The sequence below is a fragment of the Schistocerca nitens genome, chromosome 4, assembly GCF_023898315.1.
Source record: "Schistocerca nitens isolate TAMUIC-IGC-003100 chromosome 4, iqSchNite1.1, whole genome shotgun sequence".
Taxonomy (NCBI): Eukaryota; Metazoa; Arthropoda; class Insecta; order Orthoptera; family Acrididae; genus Schistocerca; species Schistocerca nitens.
The window spans coordinates 840964851-840977696 of NC_064617.1; the positions used below are offsets into that span (position 1 = coordinate 840964851).

The window sequence follows — 12846 nt, forward strand, 5'->3', positions numbered from 1 at the left end:
CCCCTGGAGAGAAAGCGGCGTTCTTTTAGAGAAACACTGTTGAGAAAATTTAGAGAACCTGCGTTTGGAGCTGACTGACAAACGGTACTACTGCCGCCAACATACAATGGCGTAAGGACCATTAAGATAAGATACAAGAAATTAGGGCTCATACAGAGACATATAGACAGTCATTTTTCGCTCACTGTGTTTGTGAGTGGAACAGGAAAGGAAATGACTGGTAGTAGTACAGGTTACACTGCGCCACGAACCGTAAGGTGGCTTGCAGAGTATCTATGTAGATGTCGATGTAGAATTATTATGAATGGCTATGCGCCATGTCGCCTGGCTATAATTGTTTCTGAATGATTTCTAGAACATTTTGGACAATTCGAGCTAATGATTTGGCCACTCAGAGCACCCACAATGAATTCCATCCAATATTTATTGGACGTAATCGGGAGGTCAGTCCATGCACTAAATCCTCCATCGACAACACTTTCGCAATTGACGGCTATAGTCGCAGCATGGCTCGTTATTTCTGCACGGGACTTTCAACGACTTCTTGAGTCCATGACACATCGAGCTTCTGTACTACGCCGGGCAAAAGGAGACCCGACATGATATGATGAGGTGTTATGCCGGAGCCAAGGTAGCCCCTGAGAGCCGGCAACCCATAGTACACCACAGAGGACGAGGTTGTCTATGTCCAAGGCGTACCAAAAGTGCCATGGTAGACACCAGCTATTTACATACAAGATAATGGAAACAGACATTCCGAGCAGTACCTCCTGCCGGGGGATCTCGAGCCACGGGCTGCAGGAAGTATCATTACGCCAAAACCTGATTGGCTGGAGAGAGCTATTTAGGGGCTAGAACCAGCCCCAAAGTTCAGTTCACTCCGGACGCCGACCTCGTGTACTTCGACCGCTGAAGAGTACGTCTTCGTCTCTGAATTGGACTGTTACTAGCGTGTATGTGTGTTACCACGAACCTTTTGTGGAAAATTAGAAGTGAACTTTTGTTTACCTCAATTAGGGGACTTTTTTCTGGCATCGTTATTGTTACCTTTCGTTTGTCAATTAGGGGACTTTTTTCTGGCATCGTTATTGTTACCTTTCGTTTGTTGGTCAGCCATCAACCTTGTGAACGTACATCAATGAAAGTTGGGTTTGTGAAAAATTGCGAATTGTCAGTCACAACAGGAGGCATCCCCATATTTTTGACACCTCAATGTATGTCGAAGCCATGTGAATTCGAACGTGGGTAAATTGTTGGTGGCCTTATGGTGGGCTGCTTCCGTAACAAGTTGGTCGAAGAATTTGATGTTTCAAGGCGCGTCTTATTGGAAATTGGAAATTTGTGGTAAGCTCCTATGGGACCAAACTGGTGAGGTCATCGGCCCCTAGGCATATACACTACTTAATCTAACTTAAACTAACTTACTGAAAGGACAACACACGCCCATGCCCGAAGTATGACTCGAACTCCGACAGGAAGGACGCGTCGTATCGGAGATTTATACCGCATACAGGGAAAGCGAGAAAACATCTTCCGCTAAGTCACAACGACAGACGGACATTCATAACCGGGCGAGGTGGCGCAGTGGTTAGCACACTGGACTCGCATTCGGGAGGACGACGGTTCAATCCCGTCTCCAGCCATCCTGATTTAGGTTTTCCGTGATTTCCCTAAATCGCTTCAGGCAAATGCCGGGATGGTTCCTTTGAAAGGGCACGGCCGATTTCCGTCCCCATCCTTCTCTCACCCGAGCTTGCGCTCCGTCTCTAATGACCTCGTTGTCGACGGGACGTTAAACACTAATCTCCTCTTCCTCCTCCAGACGGACATTAAAGAGTATTGTGAGATAAAATAAGAGGGCAACAGCTGCAAAAATCACTGTGCAATCTAATTTCGCACTCGTGAACCCTGTGAATACCAAAACAACACAAAGGGAGCCGCATAAGCATAGAATTGGGCGGCGAGCTTGTATTCCAGAACCACACAATAGAGACACAAATGGGCGTAACACGTGAACAAGGTACCGAAGCCGTAAAACCTGACCTATGGAGGAAAGTAATTTCGTCTGATAAGTCTTGTTCCACACTGTTTCCAACTTCTGGTTGAGTTTACGTCCCAAGAGTGAGAAATGGAGGGGGTTCGGTGATTATTTGGGCCTTGTGGTCACCCTGAAAGGTCGCATTACTATCAAGGATTATGTGGTCCTTCTGGTGGATCACGTACATCCCATAGAACAACGCTTACCTCCAACGATGATGCTGCCTTCCAAGACGACACTGCCTCTTTCCACACAGTTCACATCGTCCAAGAGGTTTTGTGAGCACGAGGATGAAGCATCGCGTCTCCCCGGTCCACCAGTTACCAGATCACACTACTTTGGATGTTTATCACCTATTTTGGAGAAAAGGGTCGCGATTGCTATCCATTTCCATCATCTTTACCTGAACATACCACTATTTTTCAGGAATAACTGTATAAGAATCCCTCAAACCGTACGTTCGTTACGTATGCGATCTGCAGATGTAGCCTTGAGCATTCTTCTACAGCAATATATTTCACAATATTCTGTTCTATTCTTGTGTGAGTCTGTTATCATCCACATTTAACTTCCGTGCGAGGCTACATTCTTCACTTCCTAAAACATCGTTATCTTTGATGTTAACAAATTCTTCTATGTCAGTAACGCTTTCGGTGCTCTAGCCAGACTGCATTTCATATCCTCTCCACTTCTGCGACACTGTTTTCAACTACCAAAATTGCAGAACTCTTGCACTACTTTTAGTATCTCATTTCCGATCTCCCTCAGTACCGCTTGATTTAATTCGACTACGTTCCATTACACTTCTTTTACTTTTGTCGATGCTCATCTCATATCCTCCTTTCGAGACACTATCCATTCTGTTCAACTGCTCTTAAAAGACTTCTGCTGACTCTGAGAGAATCACAATATTATCGGTAAAACCTCATAGTTTATATCTTCTCCCTGACCTAAAATTCCTTCTCGAGATTTTTCTTTGGTGACCTTTACTGCTTGTTCAATGTACATGGTGAATGTTGTCCGGCATAGGCTACAACACTGCCTCACTCCCTTCTCAACTATGGCTTCCCTAACGTACTCGTCGACATTTATAACTGCATTCTGGTTTCTGTTCAATCTGTGTTTAAAATTTCGGTACTTGTATTTTATCCCTGCTATCATGAGGATTTAGAAGAGAGTGTTCCAGTCACCACTGTGAAAAGATTTGTCTAAATATACAAAGGTTGTGAACGGAAGTCTGATACTATTTATCCAATCTTCTCTAAGGTTCTAAGGTAATTCGGAGGGTCAGTATTTCCTCGAGTGGACCTAGATTTCTCTGTAACCCAAACTTATCGTCCGTAAGGTCAGTTAATATCAGTTTTTACATTGTTACGCAAATAATTAAGCCTGTCTCATACACCTTGCACACCACATGTAACAGTTACGTTATGGATGGTTTCCCAAGGATTTCAGTAATTCTAAGAGAATGTCGCCTAGTCCAGTGACCCTGTTTCGACCTAGAACGTTGAGTGCTCTGTCAAGTTATTATCGCATTACTATTCTTCCATCTTATCTTCAGCTACTTTCTCTTCCCTTCCTATAACACTGTCTTCAGTTTAATTTCCTTGGTAGAGCCCCTCGTTATAGTCCTTCCATCTCAAAGATTCTTTTTCAGAGTCCTTGTTATTCATACAGTTGTTTGTCTTTTATTTCAAGGTCTCTTGTGTAGGTGGTGCTTATCTTTATCCTACTTATACCTGTTCCTACAGGTTTTCATGAGTTCTGTAGCTATTCTTGGTCACCTACTTAGCATTTTTTGCCAGCCTCATTTTTAGTCTTCTGTACTAACTCTGCATTATTATTTTTTCTCCTTCCGTTAATTACATTCAATAGCTCCACATAATATACAAGGATTTCTACTAGACTACGTCTTTTCACCTATACGATCTCCTTCTGCCTTTGCTAATTCGTGTCTCAAAACTACCAATTCGTCTTCTACTTATTCTCTTCCCCATTTTGCCAAACGTTGTATAAAATTCTCTCTGGAATTCTCAATATCCTTTGGTTCTTTCAACGTATCCAGATCCCAACTCCTTAATTTCCCACTTTTTTGAAATTTATTCAGTTTTAACTTACAGTTCATTAGCAATAAAGCTAGGTCAGAGCTGTTAACGTTTTACAGTTTCAAATCTCGTTGAAATTTTTGCCTATGTAGTCAATCTGCAATCTTCCTTTGTTTCTAGGTCTCCTCCACGTATACAGCTTCCTTATGTTATTCTCAAATCGTTACGACTGTTTAAATTATCCTCGGAGCAAATTTATGCCAAGCTCCTTCCTCTCTCATTCCTTTCCTCTAGTCCATCTTCTCCTATTATTTTTCTGCTCTTCCTTTTCTTACTATCGATTCTAGTCCCCCAACCCCGAATCACAATTATATTTTTGTCTCCCTTAACTAGCTGAATAATTTCATGTATCTCATCATACATTCTTCCAATCACTTCATCAGTTGGGTAGCTACTTGGTATATCAACCTGCACCACTGTGGTGAATTTTGGCTTTGTCCTACGCTCATTCGCTCACTACACTGTTCGTGATAGTTTAATCACATTCTTGTTCTTTTTTATTATTGGACCTACGCCTACATTACATCAGTTGGTTTTTTATTTATAACCTTCCACTCACCTGACCAGAAATCCATGTCATCGGCCCACGGAACTTCATTAATTCCAATTATATGTGACTTCTGCCTGTACATTCCCCTTTTCAAATTCTATAACCTCCCTACCCGATTAACGGATCCAACGTTCAACTCTCAGATCCACATAACGCCAGTTGTTTTTTTTCTGACGACTACATCCTCATTTGTAGACCCTGCCCGGTGATTCGAATTGGGGGCTATTTTACCTCCGGAATGTTTTACTCAAGAGGACGTGGTATCTTTTAAACAGTACAGAAGGGGCTGCATGCCTCGGTAAAAATAACTGCTGTTGTTGCCCCTTGCTTTCAGCCTTTCACAGTACCAGCACAGCAAGGTCATGTTGGCTAACATTAGAAGGCCAGACAAGAAAATTATCCAGACTGTTTGCCCCGCAGCTACTGAAAAAGCTGTTGTCCCTGTTGAGGAACGACATCTTGTCTTTGGCATCCCTGCAGTTACCTCTCCGATGCGGTTGTCCTACATGTAAGGCCAGCAGTCACGTTGAGGCACTCAGTCCACCCCACCTCGACAACGTTCATGGTTCATGTGAGTATACTTTTAAATATGAGGAATAAACTGGCTGCAACCAACTATACTGATAAATTTAGCGGATTAGTAGACGGTGTCCCGATATGTCCTCCGTTGATGCAAAACAGCGTCCAAGTTGTAACGGCCAACACCTGTTACGGGGCAGCCTCTCCGACAGCAAACATTGTGACATGTAAGCATGGCCCTGGAAAGGAAGTAGAAATATCAATCAAACCTTTTGTTTATGTGCCTTACTACCAAGGTAAATATTCTGCGATAGTGAGGGTGTGAAAGTCCTGACAAGTAAGCAGATCTATGAAACGCACAGAACAATTACAATCAGACTTCTTATGTGCGCGAGTTGGTAACAGGAAAGAAAATACTGTCAGACAGAGACATCTCTTGCAATGGATGAGATACGGTAGTGATGGGGTATTGGTGTCTCTGGACAGTTACGTCGCAGCCTGATGAGGTTTAACCCGTAGGAGCGAAGTCACGGTAGTGTGACGGAAAAGCTTCTCAGAGATCTACTTTGCACCATTTTGACCATGAATTTTCACTATTTAAACATAAAACAACCCGTCTTGCTTCCAAAATTAAAGAAAGTAACCGCTGCATAGTTTGGTAACAAACACCAAAAGATCATAAAACTCGAAATATTCCGCAAATAAATTCATAAATAATTAAGGAAATGGCTGTAATTTTGTTAAGTTAGAGCTGTAAGAGCCAAATAAACTCGTACCTGGTCATCAGTATGCCATAATGCCATAATATGACATCTTATTGAATGTAAATGCAGTTTACAAAGGTGACACCTATTCGATTCCAAATTCCCACCTACACCTTGCCTTGCATCAATAGGGAACGAGCCACCTAAATGTGACGGTCGGCTCATGATATAAAAGCGGACATCACAACTTACTCGTGATATCACATATCCCAACAAAACACGTAAATACGCCTGGTGAAAACACTGCTCACATTCCTAAAAACACACGCTTCCAAAAGAATACGTAAAACATATGCAATAACAACTGCAATAAAATAAATGATAAGACAGAGAAGGCAAACAGTAGTAACTACGGTTAAGGGTGTACTTAAGAATGTAAACACCGACTGTGATTTCATTTTACAGAAATTACAGTTATTTAAGGAAATCAAATATTAAGAAAAATTCATTATCAAAGAAAAAGAAATTACATTTGACACTTCATGAAATGCTTTATGTCTTCACGGGAGGAGACCGCATGGCATATCTTTTTGTAGACGTTGCGTTGTGAAGTCAGTGGCAGCTTGTTGATGTTGGCGATGGAGTAATTGTAGCTCCATGAGTAATTAAAATGCCATGCACACATTCATCCTCCTGCTTAGTGTATGGTTCTCTTGAGGATAAGGTAATCCTCAGCAGCATTCCTTTTGTCACAAGCAAGTTGGACGTAACTGTTGTAGTGTAGGTCCACTTTCGTATGTTCGCGACAACAACGCCTCTTGCACACGCGATCCGTTATCTATGTCCCGTACACAGTTTTAAAACAGTATAATATTAACTTTGACTCGCGATCCCGAAATCACAGTCCGTCCACTATTTTTTTTACATAGAGGCCACCATCGAGAATTCATCGTCCCGGCAAAAACAATACCACAGGTCACAAACAGTTTAAAAGTCTGCACGAAGACTGTTAATGTTTTGACGAGCGCGGTAATTCATTAAGTTGCAAACGAAACAGGTATTTTTCAAAGTACATTATTTTGCACAGTTCGGTTAGCTGCAAAACAGTTCTGTTCTAACGGCAATCGCTGTCCATTCGCGTGTATATTGTCACTGCTGTTTAGAGTACTATACGAGGCACTCAGTATTCACATAGTGTAACATTTTGTTTGGTAACATCCACGTCGAAACTGAATTTAAAACGTGACGAGAAAGAAGAAACACCCATAAATTTTGATCTGTTTATGTTTAGCACGACTACACAACACCCGCTCGCCCACAGCACTACACTGCACACAAATATCTGTCATTATCCGACTGCCACTATCGGTATTGCTCTCGCATCAAAGTTCGTATAACAGTGCCACATGATGCACTGTACAAAAGCATTGCAAAGAAAATCATGCGTTGACATTTTTGCATATTCAGTTAAAAAAGGATTCACGTGACACTATCAATACAGCAAAAAATAGTTACAGTATGTATTATAAATCAAAGCAAAACAATATTATAAATTATCTAAGCTGTATATACAGAGTAATGGACGCAAAGGGAAACGAACAAGAAAAAAATATTACCCAACCCAATTAGCTGTATCTTCCCAGTAGGAAGCTCTGCAACGCTTGGAGCAAATTCACACTTTTAGGTGTAGGGACGAGAGTACAGAAAGGAAGAGAGTGGCATACAGATACGCCTCTGAAACACCTGGACAAATTTCAACCCTAATTAAGAACATGGATACCTTCGGATATAGGAGGAAATGTACGTATATGGAGGTGGACACCGCTACCACCACTAAGAGTGTGGTCTGTGTTATATTAAGACTTGCTTAACGCCCGTTTCTTCGCTCGAGAACACTGTATGGCCCACAAAGATTTTTTTGGATTTAATCGAATTTTTGTGTTGCTCACCAGCTGCGACACCGTCTAAGCTTCCCACGCTATTTAGGGGCACATAATCATCGTCTTTTCCCAAAGTACTTTTGAGCAAAAAGCGGTTCTGGTAGCTGGGGTCCAAAGTTCTTGTGGAGATAATTTAAATAGCAAATTTCAAGCCCTAACAAATATTTCTTTATATCTAATCGAGAAGGGAAATACCAATTTTTATAAATTTAGCTTAAATTTTCTTAATGTAGCGAAATATTTTGTTACAAATTCTCATCCCCTATTGCATTCCCTTAGAGGTTCAATTTCCAGAAGCACTGAAACGTGTATTTTTTTTAAATTTCTAACCGATCAGTCAAATACGAGGTGCATTCAAGTTCTAAGGCCTCCGATTTTTTTTCTAAATAACTACTCACCCGAAATCGATGAAACTGGCGTTACTTCTCGACGTAATCGCCCTGCAGACGTACACATTTTTCACAACGCTGACGCCATGATTCCATGGCAGCGGCGAAGTCTTCTTTAGGAGTCTGTTTTGACCACTGGAAAATCGCTGAGGCAATAGCAGCACGGCTGGTGAACGTGCGGCCACGGAGAGTGTCTTTCATTGTTAGAAAAAGCCAAAAGTCACTAGGAGCCAGGTCAGGTGAGTAGGGAGCATGAGGAATCACTTCAGAGTTGTTATCACGAAGAAACTGTTGCGTAACGTTAGCTCGATGTGTGGGTGCGTTGTCTTGGTGAAACAGCACACGCGCAGCCCTTCCCGGACGTTTTTGTTGCAGTGCAGGAAGGAATTTGTTCTTAAAAACATTTTCGTAGGATGCACCTGTTACCGTAGTGTCCTTTGGAACGCAATGGGTAAGGATTACGCCCTCGTTGTCCCAGAACATGGACACCATCATTTTTTCAGCACTGGCAGTTACCCGAAATGTTTTTGGTGGCGGTGAATCTGTGTGCTTCCATTGAGCTGACTGGCGCTTTGTTTCTGGATTAAAAAATGGCATCCACGTCTCATCCATTGTCACAACCGACGAATAGAAAGTCCCATTCATGCTGTCGTTGCGCGTCAACATTGCTTGGCAACATGCCACACGGGCAGCTATGTGGTCGTCCGTCAGCATTTGTGGCACCCACCTGGATGACACTATTCGTATTTTCAGGTCGTCATGCAGGATTGTGTGCACAGAACCCACAGAAATGCCAACTCTGGAGGCGATCTGTTCAACAGTCATTCGGCGATGCCCCAAAACAATTCTTTCCACTTTCTCGATCATGTCGTCAGACCGGCTTGTGGGAGCCCGAGGTTGTTTCGGTTTGTTGTCACACGATGTTCTGCCTTCATTAAACTGTCACACCCACGAACGCACTTTCGACACATCCATAACTCCATCACCACATGTCTCCTTCAACTGTCGATGAATTTCAATTGGTTTCACACCACGCAAATTCAGAAAACGAATGATTGCACGCTGTTCAAGTAAGGAAAACGTCTCCATTTTAAGTATTTAAAACAGTTCTCATTCTCGCCGCTGGCGGTAAAATTCCATCTGCCATACGGTGCTGCCATCTCTGGGACTTATTGACAATGAACGCGGCCTCATTTTAAAACAATGCGCATGTTTCTATCTCTTTCCAGTCCAGTGAAAAAAAATCGGAGGCCTTAGAACTTGAATGCACCTCGTACGAATTATCATAGATGTAGCGTTAAAAATCCTTTAATAATTATTTATTTAAAAAAAAAAAACTTTCACCCAGTGTTTTACCCGCTCACTGGCTGAATTCCCAAAAATGCTGATGCACGTATTATTTTATTTTCTGACTGAGGAACCAAATACCAGTTCCCGTAGTTCGAGCTTTAAAATTCCCCTAACAGTGACATACTTTCTAAAAGCCTTTCATCCCCAATTTCACCCCCGTAGGAACGGAATTTCGGACAATCCTTTTCTGAACGATACCTGCACTATATACCCCAAACTTCAAGTTTCTATCCTTAGCGATATGGGCTCGGAGATGATGAGTCAGTGAATCAGTCCGACCCTATTTCATCCCCTTAGGAGTTGAATTTCCAAAAACAGTGCAACACGTATTTTTTAATCCGTGACCTAGAAATCAAACACCAGTTTTCAAAGATTTAGCTGTAAAAATGCTTCCTTTTATATGTAGAGAAGATTAAGATTTTAATTAATCTGTATAAGATTTTTCTTCATGTTTTGCACACTGTCTTTATACTTTAAATACGTGTAAATGAAGTAAATGGTTCAAATGGCTCTGAGCACTATGGGACTCAACTTCTAAGGTCATCAGTCCCCTATAACTTAGGACTACTTAAACCCAACTAACCTAAGGACAGCACACACATCCATGCCCGAGGCAGGATTCGAACCTGCGACCGTAGCGGTCTCGCGGTTCCAGACTGTAGCGCCTAGGACCGCTCGGCCACCCCGGCCAGCCTAAATGAATTAAGTTTATTCTCAGACTAAAAGCATGTATCTATATCTACATCATCACTCTAATTCACACCTAAGTATTTAGCAGACGGTTCGTGGGACCACTTTCAGACTATTTCAGGACCGTTCCACTCTCGAATAGCTCGCAGGGAAAAAGAGCTGTTAAATCTTCCCGAGCGAAAATCCTATTGCTAATATATGTCTGTAAGATGGGGCTGCAAATCAGTAGATTAATTCTAATTCCTTCCTTTTCGTTTCCAGTCTTATGTGAAGTAGAGGTAAATATATTACCGGGAATAGCCGGGCAATCAAGTAAAACACAGTAAATTATTCAAAGTAATTAACTCATTATGTTACAATATTATAAATATCGCTCATCAGGCCGACTGACTTCCACGGCGGTGAGAGAGATATTGCATTTTTCTGGTCTAAGGGAACGCCTTCTGTTTGACCCTTTCTGTCACAGTTACCACTCTGTTGCCTCGAGTTATGAGATCAATACCCACGCCTTCTGTGGTAGCTGTCCAGTTTTGCGAGCAGAGCAGATGCTGTGACGAAATGTGAAGGCATATATTCCTCTCAGGGCGTAGCGGAATTCGCGCACAGAATGTAGGAGAAACTGTAACCGAAGAAAAAAGCAGAATGAAAAGAAAGAGGCAGTCGTGTTTGAGGAGAGCTTTCGCGAGCTATACGGAGAGAATTTTCTATTACAAAAGTCTTGCTCTGCCGTCGGATGCAAGGTGAAAGAAACATTTCCTTTTATACGTAACGAAAGGCTTTCCTTGCGACTGCAAAAACTGTGTTACTCTGAATATCTACGTGAGTAGAGTCGTTTGATACGTCTTTTTTTTTTTTTTTTTGGATATGAAGTTACTTTTTTTTCTTTGCAGGAACAGTTTTCGATTGTTTTTAAAGCTGGTTTCAATCTCTTCAAATTCTGTCCAATTGTTGATTCCATGTCTGTTTACAAGAACAAAATTTTACTATTACGTGGTAAATGTACGAGAATCATTATATAGCCCTACAAATACACTGTAATGTCACACTAATGTGATCATCCGACAAAAAAAAACACCTTTTGGAGACGAATCGCTGCGAGACATGCAGGAAGAGAGTCAACGAGATATGGAAGGTACCGACAGGTATTTGGTGCTATAATAATTCCAATGCCCTGGCCAGCTGCGTTAGATTTCTCTGTTGTGGATCCATGGCACGAACAGCCCGATCGGGGTGGTCCCACTGATTCTCGATTGGGTTGAATGGTTCAAATGGCTCTAAGCACTATGGGACTTAACATCTGAGGTCATCAGTCTCCTAGACTTAGGACTACTTAAACCTAACTAACACAAGGACATGACACACATTCATGCCCGAGGCAGAATTTGAACCTGCGACCGTAGCAGAAGAGCGGTTCCGGACTGAAGTACCTAGAACCGCTCGGCCACAACGGTCGGCGATTGGGTTGAAAATAATGGAGTTTGGGCCCCCGGGGAGTAGAGTAAACTCATCCTGATACTCTTCGAACCACACACACACACAATCCTAGTTGTGTGACACATAGAACTGTGCTGCTGGTAGATGGCATCGGGCCGAAGAAAAACGGACTGCATGTAGGGGTGGTCATGATCCCCAAGGACAGACGCATACTTGTGTTGCTCCATTGTGCCTTGCAGAATGACGAGCCACGCGGGGAAGCTGCGCAGTCTAAGGCGTCTTGCCACGGTCTGTGCAGCTCCTCCTGTCGGAGGTTCGAGTCGTCCTTTGGGGAAGGGTATGTGTGTCGTCCTTAGCGTGAGTTAGTTTAGATTAGATTCAGTAGTGTGTAAGCTTAGGGACCGAGGACCTCAGCAGTTTGGTCCCATAAGACCTTACCACAAATTTCAAAATTTTCCAAACTGACAACAAAATGCAGGGAATGCCACAAAAACATTCCCCTGACCATAACGCATGCAGGTGTTTGCCTACAGATGTTTCACGCCAACAACCAGCTGTCCAATGAAGCGTAAAATATGATTCTTCTGAAAAGGCCACCTATCGCCACTCAACGGTCATCTAATTGCGGTACTAATACCGCCGTCGTCGCCTATGAACGGGAGCGAGCATGGGTGCATGAACGAGGCCCTCGCTGCGGTCGTTATACGCAGCAACGTTCGCTGAAAGGACGTTGAGGAGACTTGGTTCACCTGGGCGATCAGGTGTTTGACAGTAGCACGTCTGTTCGCCCGTACACATCTCTGCAGCTGTCGCTCACAGCTGTCATCTATGGCCTGTGGCGCACCACAATTGCCTCGGCGTCGGTTTTGTTTATCGCCATTTTGCCATGCGTGGTATTCTTTAACTGCGGCAGCACTCAGACGGTATACAAATATAGCCATTTCGGAAATACTTCCACCCTTGTCCCAAAAGCCAATGACCATGCCTTACTGGTCATGCCTTTCTGGACGCCAGTTAAATCGGTCTGTTTCCGCATTTCAACGACTGCACTGTTATCCATATTCCCGGCCACTGCCCCCCCCCCCCCTAGTTGACACGCTTTATATACCTCCTAATGCTAATGCTGC

General features: G+C 42.9%; 1 protein-coding gene and 1 non-coding gene across 2 annotated transcripts in view; both read left to right on the forward strand.

Moving 5' to 3' along the window:
- Positions 1-12846, forward strand: part of LOC126253274 (serine/threonine-protein phosphatase rdgC) — a 1933713-nt gene that overhangs the window by 1177928 nt on the left and 742939 nt on the right. The window lies entirely within an intron of this gene.
- Trnaa-cgc (transfer RNA alanine (anticodon CGC)) lies at positions 1571-1643 on the forward strand. The gene has a single exon. It is a non-coding gene; the product is annotated as a tRNA-Ala (tRNA).